The 22,955-nt window shown below is 36.5% G+C and overlaps 1 protein-coding gene across 1 annotated transcript in view; it reads right to left on the bottom strand.

The window, feature by feature from the left end:
- The window catches only part of WWOX (WW domain containing oxidoreductase), a 1,184,703-nt gene that overhangs the window by 526,969 nt on the left and 634,779 nt on the right, over positions 1–22,955 (bottom strand). The window lies entirely within an intron of this gene.

Raw genomic sequence — 22,955 nt, 5'->3', positions numbered from 1 at the left:
TGTAATCCCACGAGCAGCCACATGGTAAATGAAAGTAGCAGGCAGTCGAGATTAATAATCGTTTGCTTCGTATTGGAAGAACATTTCCAAGAAGAAAGCTGCCTTTATCTGCCCCCAGTTTAAACATTCCCTGTATTTGAACCGACGAGGACTCTAAGCATCGGCTAGCAAATATTCACAGATGCCTTATTAATTTATGAGAAACTGAAGGGCCCATCCCTTGGTTTAAGTAGGCAATTTAGAAACAGCAAGGAGAGGATGTGAGAGAGAGACATGGGGAAATATCACCATGACAAGTATTCCAAAGGAACGTCGGGTTTAAATCAAGAGCAGAAAGAGTACCTTTATTCAGTACTGAGCAACATTTGATATTCTAATAGAGCCATCTTAGGAGAAAGGCAATCTGTCTGCATAAGGATTTGGCCATATGCTTCCATCAACCTGTGGTCTGAGAGGCCACGTCAGTAATTTCCAGAAATGACATGTGCAAGCAGGATGCCCACTCTTGTTAGTGCAAATAAATGCATCGGATTTATGGTACCCTAAAGTTCAAGAAATACACCATGCAGGCTGCTTTCAGTGGAAAAAAGAATTTATTATTTTTAACTGAATTTTGACTTCTTTTGGAGAAGCAATATGATGAAATGAAGATGGGCCTGTTTTCTAAAAAAAACATCCATGGCAGCTTCTCCCTTAACAAAGCACAGTATACTTATTTTATAAGGCTGGAAGGAAGGTAGAGAAAAAGACAAAATACCTTGGGGGGAAAATAGGTGGTTTTTAACCTGTACAGAAAATGATTTGCATATATATCAGAGGACAGATCCACCGTTTGTAGCAAAATACATATTCTTTAGAGGGCCCCAAATTAGATATTGCATCAGTTAATTTCTTGCTTTGGGTCTGTGGATCGATGAGGCAGAATGTAGGAAGAGGACTCTGGACTTTAGCTAAAAAGGAGTGAGCCTGAATCCCACCTCCACCACAGTTAGCCTATGCAACTTTGGGCAAGCTGCTATTTACTCTTAGACCCATGGTTTGATCATTTGTACAAGGAGGATAATGGCTGTACTACTTACATTCAAGCAACTGCCAAATTTTGTTGATTCTATTTTCACAACATGTCTCATATCTCTCCCCTTCTCTCTATTTATGTGGCCACCACTCTAGTTCAAACCTTCATCATATCTTGCCTGGACAACTGTAAATGGCTCCTGATTAACTCTCCCTGCTTCCAACCTACAGGTTACCTCCATTCCACCATACCCCCTCCTTATCCATTTTCCAAACAGATATTCCTAAACACTGATTTGATCATGTCTTTCTCTTATGAAAAAGCTCTACTGGCTACCTATTTTCTGTATGTCAAAATTAAAATTCCTTTCTTTGGTATTTTAAGTTACTTGTAATTAAGTTCACCCTACTTTTCCAAACAGAACATGTTACTCTCCTTTATATGTTCTATGGTTCCAACTAAACTATTCAGCAGAAAAGGAAGCCTCATTTAATCTTCCATAGGCTCCCGCTCATTTAGTCCATACTGCCCTACTTTTTTCACTCTCTTATCCTTCTTTCTCTTTCAATATCTGTCCTGGAAAGAATGGTTTGATAAAATAATACTTGGCACCAAAATTTTTAGTACCAATTTCACCCAGGTCTTTAAATTTTAGTCTGTGAAATCTTAGGGACTGGGTCCTTCCCTTCACGGGAAATTGGCCTGTTCTAGTCTAGTGAGTCTTCTCTAAAGAGATGAAAGCAAGGAGAAGATAAGTAATTATTTCATGTATGTGTTCATTAGCAATTTTTGTCCAGCTTTTATATCCAACTTCCACACAGATAAATTTTAGTAACTAATAAATTACTCAATTTGAAAGTATACATTTAAAAAAAAGTTTTGATTTATTTTTGTTTCATATATCACCATAGAGTCCCCTATATACCTCTCTCTTCTCCTCTCATAGAGCCATCCCTTATTTTTTTGGAGAGGAAATAGATGGTGGGTAGGAAGAAAACTGACACACTGAAAAACTATGAAAAATGTGCAGCAGGTAGATTTCCCATTTCCTCAAAGGGAAAGATTAGAGATGTTTTATCTTATCTTTTCATTTGAATACACAAGTTCTTTATAATTTTGTTATATTTTCTTTTAACTTTTTGGTATGCCATTCTTTCCATTTAAATTGATGCTACTTTGCCTACTGTTATCTTAGCTCAACTTTTTCATTTTATATTAGTACATATAGATCATTTTATGCCTCTTTGTATTCATCACAAAAATCATTTATTAAAGTACAGTAACATTCCATTGATGGGTATCTAATCTGTTTCCAATTTTTAACTATCACAAAAAGTGCTATTATAAATATTCTGGTGTGGATGGACTTTTTCTTATCAATGGCTTTCTTTCGTGTATAAGCTCAGTAATGGAATCTCTGGTTCAAAGAGTATGGATATTTTAGTCACTTTATTTGCACAATTTCAAATTTGTTTCCAAAATGATTGTACCATTTCACAGCTCCACTAAAAATGTATCAAAGTTTCTATCCTTATACAATCTCTCCAACACTCAATTTGCAGGGTACAAGATGAAGTGTTTTGTTTGTTCTGATTCGCATTTCTCTTACTAGTAGTGATATGGAACATTTTTTCATGTGTTTGTGAATACTTTCCAGTTCTTTTGAGAACTGCTCATATGCTTTGACCATTTACCTACTGGGGAACAGGTATAAGCCATATATGTATGTTTCCTTAGTTCCTTTAATCTTTTTATAAGGTGGCCCTCTCCCTAATGGCTCTTTTTCTCTCACTCCTGTCCTCCTCTTCTCATTTGACATTTTGCATTTTTTATCTCCTCTTCAGCTAGTCTTAATCCTTATTTCTTAAAATTTCTATGTTTTTATGTCCCCTTAACAAAAATGATTTTTCTGTCTCCCCATTATGCGTCTTCTCTTTCTATTTGATCTTTCCCCTCATTCTCTGCTTCATGGTTTCAGTAATCATCTCACAAAAGATGTGACACTGGATCTGTTACTTCCTAATCATATGACAATGGGTAATTATAACTTCTTTGGACTTTAGTTTCCCTATCTGTATGGTTAAGATGTTGTTGGGCTAGATAAAGTTCCCTTTCCATTCTCAATTCATGACCCAATGATATTCTTAATGCTGGGAAAACCTGGGGTCTGGCAATGGTGGAGGGAGTACCCACATCAGTGAAATTATAGATCTTTAAAAATCTGAATTATTGTATACAGACCAGAGGAAATCATTTACTTTTGCTTTTATGATCTCCTAAAGTAATGAAGAATTGGATTCAGGGCTCTCTTCACTTCCCAAAGAAGTCATTAATACATTTTATGAAGCCAGAATCCATTAGAGAACATTTATTGAATATCTATCTTCTCTCAGAGTTATCAAAGACAGTCCAGAAATGGCCTGGTACATATAGATTGTGGCAAACAGATACTGCCTACAGAGGCCTCAATACAGAGCCTTGTTCCACCTATGATATTTGAAAATGTCTAATTATTGACACACCTTGGAAACACATAAAGAAGAGCTCTCTAGGATGGAATGATGGGTCCTCTTGAAGTAGAAGCATATGCAATACATTCTCCTTTAAGGTTGATACAAAACAAATTGACAGTATTTTAAATAATTCATGGATTTAATGGTGGAAACTTATTCATACATGAATCCATGATGGGATGGTAAAATGCTGTAACTAATGGGAGGCAGAGAAACATTTGATACATTTTTTTCTAGATTTGTGTACATATATACTTTGACATAGAGCTTCTCTTTCCCCACTGCTTCTATAAGAAACCTGGATAAAAAAAAAAAAAAAAAAAAAAAAAAGCGGCTCCTCAATGTCTACTGACACTGACATTTAAGAACCCCCATGATCTGGTACCCATGTCTATTTTCAGCCGTATTTTCTCCTACTATCTCCCACATTATGTGTTTCAGTCAATATGGCTCACTCATAGCTCCCCTGAATATATGTTATACCTTTGTATTTGCTCAAGATAGTACTTATGCAAGAAAAGTCCTTAAAAATTCAACTTCCTGTGTCATCCCTGCCTCTTGATATTCAGTTCATCCTTTATGGTTCAGAACAATGGCCACCTTCCTCTGTGAAGCCTCTTCCACCAATAAATTGTGACCTCCTTGAGGGCAAGAACTAACTTTTGTCTCTATGTATCCATGATACTTAGCACAGTGCCTGGCGGATAATAGGTGCTTAATATATATTTATAGATTGGATGACTCTACCTCTCCTTGCCCCATCCCAAATAGAAGTGTGCTTGATCTATTCTGATACCACAGCTCTTAATATTACTCATTAATATCTCAGCAAGATAATTAGAAAAAGCATGAATCAAATTATTTCAGTTAGAGGGAAATCTAACTCCATTTTCTCTAATTCTATAATCTCCAAGAAACTTTCTGCTATTATTTTGGATTTTATAAGTGGATTGTTTTTTCAGGAAAACAATATAACTCAAGGGAGTAATTTTCTGGTGGGTGTATTTGACCCTTTAATTCCTCCACCCTGTGCTTAACTATATAGTCTGGTGCCAGTCTTTCAAAGCTTACTTCACATTATTCAATTTGAGATGGTCAACGCTTTTCAGTGGCTCCCAGTTGCCTCAACGTGGCCATTAAGGTCCTTGACAAGCTGAGAACTTCTCTTTTGCCAGTCAAAAATCATACCAATCCCACTTTAGAAACTGTGTAGCTTTCCACCCAATCCATCTTCTCTCTTTGCACATTTATACAAATTTTCCCTCCTTCCTGAAACTTAGTTGTTCTTTACCTTTTCTTTCACAACTTTTTCAAGGTTGAGGACAGCTCTCACTTCTTCTGTAGAGCTTTAATACCACATTTGTTAGTGTTCGCTCTTTCTTAAATTATCTTTCATCTACTTCATTGATATGAATGTTGCTCTCCCACCAAGGTGAATGTTAGCCCAATGAAGGCAGTCATTATTTTTTTTAAATGTTCAGTGCTTAACCGAGTACCTTTACACATAGTAGAAATGTAATAAATGTTTGTTGACTTCAATTATTAACTGTTCTCTATAATTAACATTCCATCTTCTACCTCCTTATATTCACAGAAGCTGTTTGATTGTTTAATGAATGAGTGAATGAAATCATCTTGTTCCAAGAACTGTGTTTGACAGAATCAGGAGAATATTACACACAGTGTCTGAAATATTGTGGGAGGATCAAATGTGATAGGCTGCTAACTAACAGCAAAACAATGATCTGGGACAATTCTGAGAGACTTGTGTGAAAGAATGCTATCCACCTCTAGAGAAAGAACTTTTGGAGTAGAAATGCAGATGAAAACATATGATTTATCATTAGTTTATTTGAGTGTGTGATTTGGGGTTTTGGTTTTATAAGATTATTCTCTTACAAAAATGAATAATATGGAAATATATTTTGAATGATAACACATGTATAACCCAGTGGAATTACTTGTCATCTCCAGGAGAGGGTAAGGAAAAGGTGAGGGAGACAACATGAATCATGTAACTTTGGAAAACTTATGTGTAAATTTGTTATTGGAATAAAACAAAGATAAAATTAAAAAAAAAAAGAATTGTGCTTGAGCCTCCAAGTCACTTCCTGGCCATCTCCCCTATTTTCAAATCATTTGTATGTCATGAGAAACTTGGATTTTAACCTTGGGTCCTCTGCCTTTCATAGATGAGGCTTTGCCAGAGCCTAGGTTCCCGAGACACTTCCCAGTTATTTGCTCCCGACACTCTTCCCTACCTCCTTCTAGCATTGCCTTTTTCCATTTAGAATGTAAGTTCTGTAAGAGCAAGAGTTTTCTTGCTTTCTTGCATTTATATCCCCAACATTTAGCAGAGGGCCATAATAATAAGTGCTTAATAAATGTTCTATCATTTCTCTACCCTTCTATCATTTATCCATTCATCTATAATCTATCCTATCCTCTATCCATCCACCCATTAACCTTGGCAAAATAACTTAACCTCTTGGCTTTTGTTTCCTCATCTGTTTAATGACGATTTTGGACTATATAACCTCTAAGCTCCCTTTTAACTTTAAATCTTTGATCCTGTGTGAACTTAGGAAGACAAATGAGTAGCTATGATCTTGCAGTCATTTGATAGCTCTAAGCCTCAGTTTCCTTATCTGTAAAATGTGAATGATAAAATATCTACACCTACTTCTCAGAGGTGTTGAAGTGGATGAAGGCCAATGCTTGTCAATTATAATGTGTCATAGAATCCAAGTTAATATCTAAAAGGTTGTATTTAGTAATCGAGGTGGTCCCTAAGGGATTGAGGTGCTGAGCTAGAGATAACCAAGTCTTTTAACAAATACATTAAATGTGCTTTTTCTCTCTTCATTACCTAACCTCATAAAGCATAAGCCTTCAAGTTCCATAACATATAAACCACAAGGAAGAGTTACAATTAAGACAACCTGCAAACCTACATCATAAAACTGAATCTGTCTCTGAATGATTGTTCACTTAACCATGATAAATATTTAGAAGAGCTCAATTGAACAATGCTGAAATAAATATGACACCAGCTGAAATGAGGGAAGACTTTGAGATTTTATTTCTACTCTTTGAATGCCTATAATGCTTTAATATCAAACATGATTTAGTACAATATGGACATTTTAGTTTTAAATTAGAAAGCAATTATGTCGCACAGTTGTAGACCATATTGAGAAAACATTCAGATCATATTTCAAGCATTTTCTTTAAAGTAACTTAGATTGACCATTATATAGGGAAAAGAAAAGGAAAAATCAGTAAAATAAAAATTAACTAAACTAAATTAGTTCGGTTTTGTATCCACTACTAAGAGGCTATGCAATATAGCGCAAAAAGCCATACACTTCAAGGTAGGAGGATTGAAACTCTCCTACCACCAAGTTCTGATTATTACAAGTTATGCGACATAGAGGAAGTCACTTATTTTTAAGGTTTGTTTCTTTTCTTTTGTTTATTATATTTTTCCAGTTAATAAATTAGCATTTATTATCTCTTTCTCCTACTTCAATGCACTCTCAATTGCCCAGGCAGAAAAAGAAAGAAAAAGAAAACTCATAACAAATATGCATATCCAAGCAAAATACATTTCCATATTGGCCATGTCAAAAAGTATATCTTTCATTCTACATTTTGAGTCCCTCATCTCTTTGTATAAATAGCTAACATTCTTTTTTTTATACTTTGGTATCTTTTAAGTCTTTTAAAGTTTTTATTATTATTAAGTACTTTTTTTCATCATGTTATTATATAAATTACTCTCCTGGTTCTGCTCACTTTGTTCTGCATCAATACATCCAAGTCTTCCCAAGTTTATTTTAAAATGAACCTTTTGTGTACTTTCCACAGAAGTTATTTGGAGAAAACTAATTTGTAAACTACTTTGTTATAATGGTGATCCCTCTATAGTCCAATTTCTCAAGCTATTCTTATCTTTTATCTTCATGTAGACATTAATTGATTATGTTACCTTTAGTGCAGTTCTTGGTGTACATTCCTCATCACATACTTTTTCTAGATAATAAGCTCCAAGAAAGCCAGAAGTTATTTTGTGTCTAATGTTGAATCCCCAGAACCCAGTTCCATGGGTTTGCATATAGAAAGAGTTAAGCAAATTATAAGTGAATTAATCTGCCTCACACTGATCTTTTTCATGCATAAGAAATGCCAGGGTTCTTTTCCTCCTTATTGTCTAATTCTCATCCTGTAGCGGTACTGTTTTATTTTATTCTTTAGTCTAACTATGGTCCTTAACATTTATATCCATTAAATTTCATCTCATTAAATTATTACCACTATGTTAGTACATAAATACATTTAACATTAGAGAAAAACAATAAGTTATATAGGAGATAAAGAAGTTATATTACATTTTGAAAACTATGTTGTGCTGAAATGATTTCAGGAGTTTCATACTTTAAAAATCCTTAATATCAATATTTTCATGGTAATGTTGGATGGCTCTACATTATAGAACAGTATGAGTTCCCAATGAAAAGACATTTAGTCAGTGTAGTTTGCAATATATTACAAATGAATATTGGAATGCCAGAAGTGATAAAATAGACATCATACAGGATATGCAAGATTAGAAAACAAGGTTCATCGCATATCAAGAGAGACAGTTAGCAAATGACCAAAATACTATGTGAGTCGTGAAATACTGAAAGAACTGGTGAAAGATTTCTGAAAATCTGGTTGATCTTCTATTGAGTATATAGGAATAAAAGAAGACAAAGGTAGGATAAGAATGGTATGGAGGGGGCAACTTAGCTAATGAAATCACAAATTCATTAAAGCAACCAATTATTTGGGAGGCATCCTTGCTATTTGATCATGTTATAGCTAACTTGTATAATGTAGGATTTCTGTATTCATTTCAGAATCAGCAAATTATTTTGTCTAATTCCTCTTCTAACCGTATTAGACAATGATATGTTGGGTTTCTGAATGATATTTTGGAAAGGAGAATTACTTAAATTGGATGATTTTGGTCAGCTTCTAGATAATAATGTTTTTACCTGTGGAATAGGTGGCCAGAGGTGGTAGGGGGAGATAGAATTCAATTCAATATAATAAATACGTTGTACATTTGCAGAAATATATATATTTCCACGTCATACTGAATACCCTCTGTGAGCACTTTGAGAACAGGTATTGCTATTTTCTTCTTTTTCTCTACTCATAACTTAACACAATACCTGACATAATAAATAAGTACTTAATAAATGCTAAATTCTTATTAACTAGCTGTTCTAAAAATAGAATGTTCTAACAGATAAAAATTTCACTAGCTATATAAGATCCAATGTATAGACTGGAGAGTACAAATCTCAGGCCCGCTCATTCCCAGCTATGTGGTTCTGATCAACTGTTTTTAATGTGTAAAATGGAAATAATATGAGCTATACTATCTCTCTGATAGGGGAGTGATGAGGAAAGCTCTTCATAAAAAGTAAGTAAGAGAAATATAATGTGTTTCTACCATCTTTCTTCTCACCAACAATTATTTATAAAGTTCATACTGTATATGAAGCCTTGGGCTTCATACAAAGATAAACAAAAGAAACAAAGATGATGAAAATGTGATCTCTATCTTCAAAGCACTTTAAATACAAGAGTTTGTCTGTTTCTCTCCATATATATGTGTGTGTATATATATGTATATATAATCAAAGTACATCACAGAATTATAATTATATATTTTGTAATATAATGATACATTTAAAGATATATATTAAGCATATCATTATAATTTATATAATATATATTATAATTATATATCATAATGTATATTACATATAATTGTTATAATTATATATTATGAATTAGTTATACATAAACAGGATAATTATATTATTATAATTATAATTTTATATAAACTATATATATGTTTACAACTCTGTCATAAAACTTTGATGACTTGATCTGACAATAGGATAAATCACAATTTTTCATGTCTTATCACTCATTGTGACTCATATATTTTCTACATGGAATCCACCAAACTTGCTGATGGTCTTTTGCTAAATCCCAAAATATAACATATGTTCCAGTACAGCATGGAGGTTATCCATCTATATCTCTTGGTCTTGATATATGGTTACCCGATTTCCTTTTCTAGTCATATATACATGCTGGCCATGGATTACTTTATTAAAGTGAAGCAAAATGGTATATATTTTCTAGCAGGTTCCCATTGTAAATAGTTCATAAATATAAAGAAGGCATATAAAAGGATCCTTTTTCTTTGGTGATGAGGAAGGGAGAGATTCCTAAAAGTATTTGTGAGATTTTCAAAGAATACCGAGGAATAGATTTTTCTTAAGTATCCAAAACAAACCTGCATTCAAGTACTCATCAGACATGGGCATGATTGGGATCTCAACTGTACCAGTGGAATGGGAGCTTTGTCAGGTCCTATCAGTTTGGAAAATATTTGAATATAAACCCAGAAATGTGCTGTAATAGCTGTCATCTGAAGACCATCTTAGCTAGAGAAAGTCAGGAGAAAGTCATTGCTAAAATTGATTTTTTTTTCAGCCAGAAGTCAAGAAACACCTCCTTTGATGATAAGATCTGAATAAATAGAGGGAAAACACACAATAACTAAAACCACTGATTCTTCCTTGACAATTTAGAATGTTAAGATTTTATATTCCCATTACAAAAAGAAAAAATGATAAATGTTGGAGGGATTGTGGCAATATTGGGACACTGTTGGTGGAACTGTGAGGTGATAGAACCATTCTAGAAATTTGGAACCATGCCCAAGAGGCCATAAAAATCTTTATACCCTTTGATCCAGAAATATCACCCCTAGATGTGTAGAAAACAGATCAAAGTTGGGGGAAAAGGTCCTCTTTGTTCAAAAATATTAATGGCAGCTCTTCTTGTGGTTACAAAGAACTAGAAACTGAAGGGATGTCCATCCATTGGGGAATGGCTGAACAAATTATGGTAACTGATTTTTTTAAACCCTTACCTTCTTAGAATTGATATTAATGATCAGTTCCATGGCAGAAGAGGTTATGGCTGGGAAATTGGGGTTAAGTGATTTGCCCAGGATCACAAGCTAGGAAGTGTCTGAGGCCAAATTTGGACTGAGGACTCCAAAAAAACTCCAGGTCTGGCTTTCTATCCACCAAAACACCTAGCTGCCCTCTGGTGTATGACTGCAATGGAATACTATTGTGTCATAAGAAATGATGAATAAGACAATCACCAAAAAAACCCTGGAAAATATATATGAAGTGATGCAAAGGGAAGTGAGCAGAACCAGGAGAGCACTGTAGGTCATAACAGCAATAAAATACAATGATCAACTGTGACTGACTTAACTGTTATCAGAAATGAAAGGATCCAGAACAACTCCAAGGGACTCATGCTAAAAAAAAGGCTCTCCATTGACATAGAAGGAAACTGATAGAGTCTGAATGCAGATTGAAGCATGTCATTCTTCTTTTTATTTCCTCCATGAATTTTTCCTAGTGTAAACTATATGTGTCATCTTTCCCAATATAATGAATGTGGAAATATGTATTGCATGATAACACACATACACATATATATAGATACATACATACACATAACATACCATATTATCTGCCATTTTGGGGAGGGAGGAGTGTAAGTAAAGGGACATGGGAGGAAGAGAACATGTACTTAAAATGTCAGAAAATGACTTAAAAATTATATTGACATGGAATCTGGAAAAATTAAAATTAAAACAAAATTTAAAAAATAGATTTTTCATTCCCACTTAGGAACATTGTTAGGCTTCCAAGTAGAACAAGTCAGGAAGACTTGAGTAGAAATCCTGCCTCAGACACTTACTAGCTACAATGCAGGGAGCAATTCATCCACAAGTCTTTTTTTGTATCAGTGTCTTCATTTGTAATATGGAGACAATAACTGCATCTCCCTTGCAGGGTTCTTGTGAGAATCAGAAGAGATAACATATGTCAATTACTTTGCAAACCTTTCTTTAAGTGCTATATAATATTTTATTATATGTTTACTTAAGAGAAAATAGAATACACCACACATATATGTGTGTGTATATATATATATATATATATATAAATTCTATCTCTGTCCTGTTGGAATCAGTCCCACCTCTAACATAACAGAACACCAGGATCTCAGAAGAATTACAAGCAGAGCACCCAACTGATGGCATATAGATGAATAGTAGGTATCAATGTCCTATAGTATGTTGTTCACAAGGTCTTGTACGTGAGAAGTAGAATAAATAATAGCAGCAAGGGTATATAACAAAGACAAAAAAGTCTATAAAATACCAAACAGAATATCAAATAATAGGCAGCATTGATGGTTGTTTAGTTGTTTTAGTAGTCACCTGACTCTTCATGACCTTATCTGGGCTTTTTGGGGGGGGGCAAATTTAGAGTCTGCCATTTCCTTGTCCAGCTCATTTTACAGATAAAGAAACTGAGGCAAACATAGTTAAATGACTTGCCTGAAGTCACATAGCTAGTGTCTGAGATCAGATCTGAACTCAAGAAGATGAGTCCATCACTCTGTCCACTGTGGTTTCCCAAGGTGAGAGTAATAAAGAAAATAATAATAAATAATAAGCCTTGCTCTTTCCATAGACTTTTCTGATTTGAAAATGCCCTAAATACTCTATTTAACTTGATCCAGGTAGTGAGCATAACTGTCACTCTCTTTTCACATGCCCCCCTCATCATATTATCTTAGATGTGGAGGAACATGGATTTCTGTTTTGGTCTTATGATTCTGAAACAGTGATGCCTGACATTTTTTATAGGGCTTTAAGGTTTTTGAAATGTTCTGCAGACATCATTTCATTTAACCTATTAAAATAATGTTGAGGATTAGGCATAACATGCGTTACTATTTGCATTTTACAGAGGAGAAAGAAACAGCTTCTCAAGAGGTGAACTGGTTTGTCTGTGATCATATAAAGAATGCATGATGGAGGTAAATATTCAGACCTAGATAGTTTATCCTGACGCCTAATGCTGCATGATTTCCCTATACTACAAAGTCTCTCTAACCAAGTACTTTACCAAGAACTGGAAAAGATCTTTGAGACTAAACTGAAATGGACATCATGAAAGGAGCTCTAACTGTGGCTCCACCATCTGAATGCTCAGACAGTTTCTTATTACTTGTGTGACCTTGGAGAGCTTTGTTCCACACTAAGGGCCACATGGCCTTATCTCCCCTGACTCCATTTCTAGAGGAAGTAGACTGCTTTTTGTCCTCAAAAAGCCCACTACTCTCCTCCCTCCGTGCCTTTGCCCATGCTATTCCCTATGACTGGAATGTCACCACTCCTTCTTGATCTGTTGAATTTCGACTAAGCTTTTACAGCCAGATTCAAACCTTATGTTATCTTCTCCAGGAAGCATTTCTTAATTACTCAATTGTCAAGGGGAAGCCCTCAGGAACAAATCCTCAATGCAAGTATTAAGTAATATATTTGTAGCATAAATATCTCTATTGATATAATCTCCTTAGATTGTGAATTGTTGGAGTCCAGAGACTGTATGTTATCTGAAAATGGTAACCCTTCTAGTGCATAAAACAGTCATTTGAAAACTGCTTGATGAGTTGACCTGAACTGAAGAGAGAAGGTGGAAATTAAGCTGAGCCTCACAGGGAGGGAGATCCGAGGAAGATATCGACAAGCTGAAAAAACTCTCCAAGGCCCGTGGACTCAGGAAAAAGATTCCTGCATTTTTATCATCCTTTTATCATTATTTTTCAAAGGCAATAATATACAGGAAAATAACTCCTATTTCCATAGCACCCTCAGGTTTTCAAAACACTTTCACAACAACAACTTTATAATATTAACACCATTTTACAGATGAGTAAATTGAGCCTCAAAGAGGTTAAGTAAGGGCTTGTCCAGTGCCACACATATAGTGAGTGGCTCAGCTGAGATTCAAATCCTGTGTCTGTCCTGACTTCAAGCCTAGAACTTGTTCCATTACAACACACTACACTGACTCTAACAAAAAAAAAAAGTGGTGTGATTATTATTGAAATTCCTCACCCCCAAACCACCTTGGCAGCTTCCAGGACAGCTCTCACAGAAGTTCGCCTTCTCTTCGGAGCTGTTATTTAATCATATTTAAAAGCACGTCTTTGCAAAATACCCACTTTGCATTAAGTAAAGGAGCCAGATACTCAGGCCCCCTTTTTTAGGGGGCGAAATAGGAAGCATTATCCTTCCTTTCAGACTTCAGATGAGATGATGGCATATTCCGTATAGGTGAAAAGCTCACCTTGAGGAGGAAAATACTTATTAAAGAGCAGCACTAATGATATACGTTTAAATACATTTATGCTTGCAAGTCAGAAGTGACAACATATTGAAAGGTCCTTTAATAATTGAACTCCACAGATCTTATTCCATGACGGAGGAGTGGCCTTGGGGTCTCATCCCAGTTTTCAAACATTAAGTGACTGTACAACGGCCTGGTAGTTTTCCTTTTTTAAGAGTTAAAGTGCTATTCTGATTACTTAAGCTGGGTGGGAGGGAGTCTGCTGCCTCTGCATTCTCTAGACTCTGCCTGCAGGTCTACAAGAAACTCTTAGAGAAGGACAGTTATAACAAGAACAATATAGGCTTTTGGAGTCATACTGTCCGAAGAGCCTGGCCATCGATGAAATACAGAATGTCAGGGCTGGGAGGGATCCTGGAGGTCATCCCTCCCAAACCTCACATTTAGTTAAGAAGGAAGCCAAGTTCCAAAGGGTGAGTGATGTACACACACAGCCAGGGATTGGAAAATTCTATACTAATACTCAGATTACCCCATGCTTAGTCCAGTGCTCTTTCCCTGGAACAGTGATGCCACTTTCTAATAAAATGGGGTTTTCAGGTATACATGCCAGATTTTGTTTTTTAATTATATTTAGGGAATATAAAAAGTGATGTCAACTAGCTTGAAGAAATTAAGTTTAAGATATCTAAGAGTCTTTTCTTTAGGCAGCAGCATTTCACCTTTCCAACAGTCAAATTCTTTGCTTCTGTCACAGAAACAGATGAACTACACAGTATCCAAAGATCCTATTATTGCAACAAATTTAGGTTTAAGCAAGTTACATAGAGAAAACAGAGTCTAGGAGAGGTAATGGAGAAAAAGTTTAAATAAAAGATGGCAGAGGCAGAGAAAATAGTGGAAAGAAGTATAAAACAGAATAGATGGAGTTCAACGGTGAGGGCTAGTGCCAACAAAGAGGCTTTCCATTCATTGTGTGTGTGTGTGTGTGTGTGTGTGTGTGTGTGTGTGTGTATGCGTGTGTGTGTGTGTATGCGTGTGTGTGTGTGTGTGTGTGTGTGTGTGTGTGTGTGTGTGTTGTGAGGTAATGATAAGGAATAATGGAAAGGAATCTGAACAACTTAATTCCTATGATGTTCTTGGGTTCTCCACCAAGGAGAATAAAACCTGAATTAGAAAGGACAGAAGGAAAACAGTTACTATGGAGTTGGTACCCAAGGTAAGTAAGGAGATAACAAGGTATCACCCCTCATCAATACAATCCCTCAGGCTCAGGATGAGGATACTGAAAAAAATTGGCTGGAGATTGCTGAGACACTAACAATGATCTCTGAAGAATTATGGGGAGGGAGGGAGGGAGAGAGGGAGGGAGAGAGAGAGAGAACAGTGACACTCAGAGACAGAGAGACAGAGAGACAGAGATACAGAGAGACAGAGAGGTGCTTCAGAGTGGAAGATGGGTAAATGGCCTGTTTTTCAAAACAGGAAAGTGAGTGGAGCGTGCAAATGTAGACCACTGAGCTTGTCCTTCATTTGAGGCAAAGTCCTAGAATGTAGCTGATTACTGAATGTGAGGAATGGATACAGTGATCACAAAGAACCAAGATGGTGTCATTAAGAGCAGGTCATGCCAAATTAATGTAATTTCTTTTTTTGTTTGTTTTGGCAGGTTTACTAAACTGGCAGATCTGAGGAACAATAATTAACCTGGGTTGACATAGTCTTATATGCTATTTTGGATAGTATGTATTTGGGCAGACTCACGACTGGCTGAATAGCCAGAAATTTAATGTTTGTTCTTGGGCTAGTTCATATTTTTATCCAGGACTTGTATAACATAAAAGGCGTTATTGGTTTTATTATTATTTTAAAATCCTTAACTTTGGTCTTGGACTGATACTAAATATTAGTTCTGTGTCATTTGAAATCATTGTAAGCCCTGGAAGACTATGTCTCCCAGGACTCTCTGCTACAACTTCCCCCAAACCTCCCACTTCCTTTGGCGGAGGTGTCAGGGAAAGTATAAAAGGGAAAGTTTGATGCCTTTTCTCTCTCAACCTTGGAGGCTGGCTGGGCTCTCTCTATCCTGGAGCTCTCTCTACCCTGAACCCTGATCTCTCTCTTGGCGCCTTTTTCACTTTCTTCCTACCTCCTAGTTTTCCCTAGACCTTTCCCTTTCTAATCTAAATAAAGCCTAGCTATTCAAACCCTAAAGTTGCTCTCTGATCATTCATTTGAGGGCTCTGGTCAATGTCCCCCTGCTGGGCTGGGGCCGCTACCTTCCTTTCCCTTCTTCTACCTTCCTCTCTCTTTTCTCCTACCATCCTACCTTCCTCCCTTCATTTTCACCACACATTTTAAGGCGACCTTCAGATGGACCTGAACCTGCCTGCCTGACTGCCTGCTGACTATCCTGCCTGCCTTACTGCCTTAGGGTAAGTGAAAAAGGGCATTAGGTCTAGGCAACTGGGGCTAAGTGTCTTGCCCAGGGTCACACAGTAAGGAAGTGTCTGAGGCCAGATTTGAATCTAGGACCTCTCTTCTCCAGGCCTGATGCTCCATCCACTGAGCCTAGCTGCACCAAAAAGTATAATTATTAAAATTATGATGACACAAAGTTAGGAGAAAAAATAAAGATACTGTACAATAAGATTAGGATTCAAAAAGATCTCACTAGGCTGAAACACTGAACTGAATCTAATTAAATGGAAGTTATTAGAGATAAATGTAAAGTCTTATACTTGGGCTCCAAATATCAACTTTACAGGATAAGACAGGAGAGACATATCTAGGGAAGAGTTTATTTGAAAATGATCCAGAGGTTAAGTGGATTTCAAACTCCACTAACTACAACAGCAAGATAAGACAACAATAACTATGCATGCCTATATGTGTACATGTATGTGTATATACCTGTATATAAACAATGTAAGGAAATATAAAATTTGGGGGGAAAATTAAGAAATTAGGAATGTGAAGAATGGTGGGATGCATGGGAAGACTCATAAGACCCTAAGAAAGCAATGCCAGGGAAACAACATATGCAAGTACAACAATGTCAATAAAATGACAGTGGTAGGAGCAAGAAACATGGAAAGCATGTAACTGTAATGATTAAGTGGGACCCCAAGGAGGACAGGAGAAAATATACTTCCCTCTTCTTTGCAGAGATGAGGCTCTTATGGCTATGGAAGCTTGAACAGTCTCAGTCATTGTATTGCCTAGTTTTGCTGAATTTCTCTCTCTCTCTCTCTCTCTCTCTCTCTCTCTCTCTCTCTCTCTCTCTCTCTCTCACACACACACACACACACACACACACACACACACACACACACCTTATCCCCTCTCTCACTTTCTCACTATCTCTCTCTTTGTCTCTGGGAAAGGTCTCTGGGTAGGGAAAAGGGAGGGACATATTGAGAAATGAACGTAATGCAAAAACACTAGATTTTTTTTTTCCAAGGAAAGATTTTTGTGGACAAAGCATCAACATTTTAGAGGATTCCCTCTGGTTCTTTTATTATATCACGGATACCATTGTAGCCCTCAGGCTGTCCATCTGTTATCTATCATCATTGCTACATGATTGGTCCACTTCCTTTTTTGCTCATACATGTACATATTATTTAATGAGTCACTTTCTATAGTAGGAAGATAAAGCCACTTCAGCTTACTACAGTCCAATTCCAATCAACAACAATTGGAACGATAGCTCTCTTCACCATTTTAACTCACCTGAAAATCACTTCACTTAAGTCAGTGACCAATGTAGAAGCTAACAGAGTGCTGGATGCTTGAACATTATTCTCCTATTATTAAATGTGCATTTTCAACTTAAAAATCCAAAGCTGGTATCACAAATGATTTACATTGTAACCATATTTCTTCTGGCAAAAAGACAGGTAGAAAAGCTTTCTACTGTTTATTTTCTCTGATAGGAAAGGCCATGCATACATTATCTTTCTTCTGCTATGTCCTTTAAGCTCCCCCAGACTCTCTTCATTTAATTAGAGCCAACAATAATTACCACGAGGTTCTGTGAACATTTATGCCATTAAAGCGCCATACATAACAAGTCAACAAAGGTACCCTTATAATTTAAGTCCAGCCCACAATTTTCTTTTCATAAAATTTTAAAAGGAATTTATGCTTCTATGTAATTTTATAGTTTACAAAGCAGTTCCCTTACAAAAGTACCATAAGATACAATGCAAGTATTCCCATTTTAATTACAAAATAATAATATTAATAATAATGATGATGATTTATTGAGCACTCGAAAGTTTGCAAAACATGTTAGCTCATTTGTATCTCATAACAATGTTATGTAGGTACTTATTACAAAATGGAGAAACTGCCCACAGTTGGGAAAAAGGAGTTCAGAGAGGGGATATGACTTACTCAAGATTACTCGGTCAATGTAAGAGGTGGGATTCAAATACACATCTTTTGAATCCAAGTTTTTTTTTTTTAATGGAACCCTTTGGTTCTTGATGTCACCTTTTAGGAGGGTCACTGACAAACTATATTAGGTCAGAAGAAGGGGAATCAAGATGGCAAAAAAAAAAAAAAAAAAAAGCTGACCCACTGAGATCACTTGAAGGAACTAAGGATGTGTAGGAAAAAGAAGCTTTTGTGGAGGTGTGAGTTGTTTAGGAAGTCAGGTCAACGTCTCTTTAAATACTTGAGAACTGATTCTTCTTATCTGGCTCCATGGGAAACAAGAAATTTCACGAGATGCATTTCAACTCCTAGAATTAATAACTTTCTAATAATTAGAATTGTCCCAAAGGGAACTGCATTGCCTTGGGAGGTAATAGGCTCCCTATCCCTAGGGATGCTGAAGAGGAGGCTGAATGACCACTTGGTGGTGATGATAGAAGAGGGAGCTGATTCTTGCTTAGGTTCCAATTAGGGTAGCTAGCCTCTGAAATCCCTTCTAATCCTCCTGTCTGTCATTTGGTATATCAAAGAATGACATATCAGGATTTGGTAAAAACTGATGATGCCTCTAGGAGGATGCATTGTTTAGTTCAAGTTCTACTGATAGATAACAAAAAAATTCAAAATGGCTAAAAATATACAGCTGAGGGAAATCCCTATTCAAGGAGTTTTTTTTCTTCTTTTTGCTTGCTATTTCTAAATGACCTTATCAATAATTTATTCAAGTGATACTCAAATACAGAACAATGCTGCTCCTTTAAGAAAACATTATTTTTCCTGAGGCCCTATCAAGGTAAATTTCATCAGTATTCAAAGAATGAGCAAAGCACTTCAACAATTTATTTCAATAAAAGAAGACTTAGCTGAAAGGAGTATAAATGATGAGAACTTGCTTTAAACTGATTTATTCCCCGCAGCAATGAAAGGAATGTTTCTTCACTCAGCTGTTTAATATGCAAATATGCAGAGCACCCAGCTCCTGACAGCACATCATTAATAAAACCCTGCGCTAAGCAGAGCTCCCGATATTTCATCCTGATGAAAATACATGATGATGATTTTCGACTGGATAATTTCAGGGTGGGAACAATGTGCTCTCCTGGCGAGGAGACTCACAAGCCAGAGTTCAGGCTGTGGCTCTTTAATAAGTGATCCGCTTGCTACAACAAACAGTTATTGGTTACAGGGGGAAGCCCTGAAAGATGATAAACAAAGAATTTAGGGAGAAATATTTAAGTGACAGAATGTATTTGTGAACCATGAAAGGATGGAGGACTTGAGGAAGAGAGAGATCTAGTGCCTTGCGTGATAATCAAGAGAATCATGAGATCATTTTTAAAAAATTACTCATCCCTCCAATAAATAAACAAAAACACTAAAAATGCAGATCTCAGAGAAGTCTTAGCAATCATCTGCTCTTAAGCCTTTTTATTTTACAGGTGAGGAACTTGAAGCCCAGAGAGAAATCTTGCTCAAGATGGCAGAGGAAATCAGCGGAATCAGGGCTAGAAGCAAGGAGAGGTAGGAGGTCCAAGAAATAGTCATCTGATGTCAGTAAACACTGTACACCTAACATGTCTTGGCTTTCCCTTGCTATTGGATATGAGTCTCAAAGCGGAGTCTTATTAGTCTTCTTATCATTGGTAAGTAATTATCCCCTGTTCAAGCCTTAGTTTTCTTACCTGTAAAATGGGGATAGTATTTGCATCACCTACCTCACACAGGATGCTGCTTTGTCCACAGAAAAGCATTATAGGAATATAGGATTGGATTTATGGCATTTGATGGACCCATTATCTCACTGGTATGAGTCCTTTTTCTCTATTAGTGTAAGTTTTACCCCTAAATGTAAGATTACAACTTCTGAGGCTGCTGGGACAAGGATTCCTGGACCCGGCATTAACATACTCTTTGGCTGTGGCCAAGTCACTCTCAGTTTAGAGGGCAGGCAATAAAGATCAATGTAGCACTGACTATATGCTAGGTCCTAGGATAAGTACTAGGGATACATAGAAATGGGAAAATAAACTAAAGTTCCTGCCCTCAAGGAGCTCCTGTTCTGATGGGAGTGGAAATGATGATGAATGTACTGTTTATATAGAAAGATGATGGAAGGCCATCTCAGGCGGAAGGGGCAAGGTTGGGGAAGGGGCACCAGAAAAGGCCCCTCAGAAGGTGGGATCTGTGCTGAGCCTTGAAGGAAGCCGAGCCAGGGATGAAGACAGTCTCCTGGGGGGAGCATGGGAGAAGGACACACTGTTGGGATATGGAGGGTCACCTGGGAAACAAACAACGAGAAAACTAATTTTGCTTGATTGTGGGGTTTGTAGGGTAGGGAAATATAAAAATACAAAAAAAAAAGCAGGAAGGAATCAGGAAATGCCAAATGGAGGATTTTCTGTTAGATCTTGGAGGTAGTTGGGTGTCTCTGTAGATATCTGAATTGAGGACCAACACAGACTTTCTTTTTCTTCACTTTAGGAAAATCACTTTGGAAGCTGAATGGAGAATAGGTTGTAATAGGGATATGTTAGAGATGGAAAGACCTGGAAGGCAACAGTGACATCAGGTGATGTAGTGGCTGTGCAAACAAAGAGAAGTGGGCATATAGAGCTGATATTGTAAAGGTAGAAATGGCAAGTTTTGGAAATAGATAGGAGTGAGTATCAGAGAGGAGTTGTAATTTTTGTGTAAGGATGTGTAAAGTTTGTGTAAGGATGACACAAAAGTTGTAAGGCTGGGTTGCTGGAAGGATGATGGGGGCTTTGATCATAAGAGCAAAGTCTCACCCCATGAAATAATATCATTTGCCCCCTGAAATGTTGTCTCCCTTCCCACTCTTCTTCTATACATCTCCCCATCCTTCAAGACTCAACTCAAAGGCAACCTTTCTTCATGAAGACTGTGCAAAGTCATTTATAATCTTTCCTAGCGTCTTATGGAAAATGTTACACCACTCTTCAGTTTGTACCTCATCTTCTTCTTCATTGTGGTTACTGGACATTTCATAAAATCATATATGAACAGAATTGATAAAATATTTAGAATGTAGAATATTAAAGCTAGGAGAAAGTAAAGAAGAAAATGGAATAACAGAGCTTGGAAGAGACCTCTGAATATAGAACTGCAGATGATGAGGAGATAGAACAGAGAAGATTACTGTAGAATATTGAAACCAGAATATATCATAAACAGCATCTAGTTCAACTCCCCAATTTGTCAAAAAAAGTGAGGCCAGAGACACAAAAGAACTTCTTCAATATCATGTAACGATTGAATGATGAAGCTGATACTTGAACCCAGGACATTCTTGTCTCCTTGTCCAACTGGTCTTTCCACTTTACTATTTGAATGGATTAGTTAATGTATTTCTTTGTTTTATGATGCTAAAAGACATGCTTTCTATAAATATTGTATGCCTTTATTGCTAAAATTTTTACTAGTACATAGTGTATTAAGGCTGATTGCTATTAATTATTTTAGAAAGAAATTTGTTGCAGGTATACTAGGAAAGAAATGTGCAGAGTAAGTTCATTTTTGTGCAATTTCTCCAAATTTAGAGCATGTTGTAATATTCTACCTTAATTTTTTTAACCACGTGCTCAAAAACTGAATTATCAAAAATAATCATGGGGGCAGCTGGGTAGCTCAGTGGATTGAGAGCCAGGCCTAGAGACGGGAGGTCCTAGGTTCAAACCCGGCCTCAGCCACTTCCCAGCTGTGTGACCCTGGGCAAGTCACTTGACCCCCATTGCCTACCCTTACCAATCTTCCACCTATAAGTCAATACACAGAAGTTAAAGGGTTTAAAATTAAAAAAAAAAATAATCATGGTGAGAGGACCAGGGAAGTGGAGAGAAAAGATGAAGATAATGAAGAAAAAGTAGGTTTCTAGTGTTTAAGAAATAATGAAAACAAATCAGTGTAGCCTAAAGAAATGGAAGAAGTATTAGAGGTCACTTGACTACTATTCATGTTGTTCTTGTTCAGTAATATCTGAGTCTTCGTGACTCCCTTTGGGTTTTCTTGGTAGACACTGGAATGGTTTGCCATTTCCTTCTCCTGCTCATTTTACAGTTGGAGAACTGAGGAAAATAGGTTTAAGTTACTTATACCAGGTCACACAGCTATTGGGTGTCTAGATTTGGACTTAGAATTCCTGGCCTGGCACTCTATCAACTGTGCCACCTAGCTGCCCCTATTACTCTTATTACTACATTACTATCCAACCAAAGTATTATGTGTGAGAAATTGGAAATTTCTAACATGAAATGAAATCTGTAATTTGAGAATGGTCTGTTGCACTTTTGGTAACTTTTAGGACAGATCATTTGACATTGTTAAGGAAGAAAATACTAGCTAAAAAAATGGTGGGTGGTGAATTAATCACTTCTCATTTTCCCTCATTCTTTCTGTTTTTCTTCCAATACTCTGTTGCCTGAATCGTCTTGGTCTAACTAAAAGAAACAATAGAAAGATGTAAAATGGTCATCAGACTAGTGGTGACAAGTTAACAATTATGACCGATGCAAAAGGAAAGAATGTAAAGAAGGACAACCTGGGGATGTATATCACTGGGAAGAGTGGTAAGAGAGGGTTGGTCAAGCGAAAATAAGAGTCAACAGTTGTACAGCTGAATGGATGACCTCAGATAAATAAGAGGATGAATGAATTAGAGGA

This window comes from Gracilinanus agilis, chromosome 2 (assembly GCF_016433145.1).
Source record: "Gracilinanus agilis isolate LMUSP501 chromosome 2, AgileGrace, whole genome shotgun sequence".
Classification (NCBI taxonomy): Eukaryota; Metazoa; Chordata; class Mammalia; order Didelphimorphia; family Didelphidae; genus Gracilinanus; species Gracilinanus agilis.
Note: the sequence above shows the minus strand (reverse complement) of the source record. Positions and strands in the feature narration are given on the sequence as shown.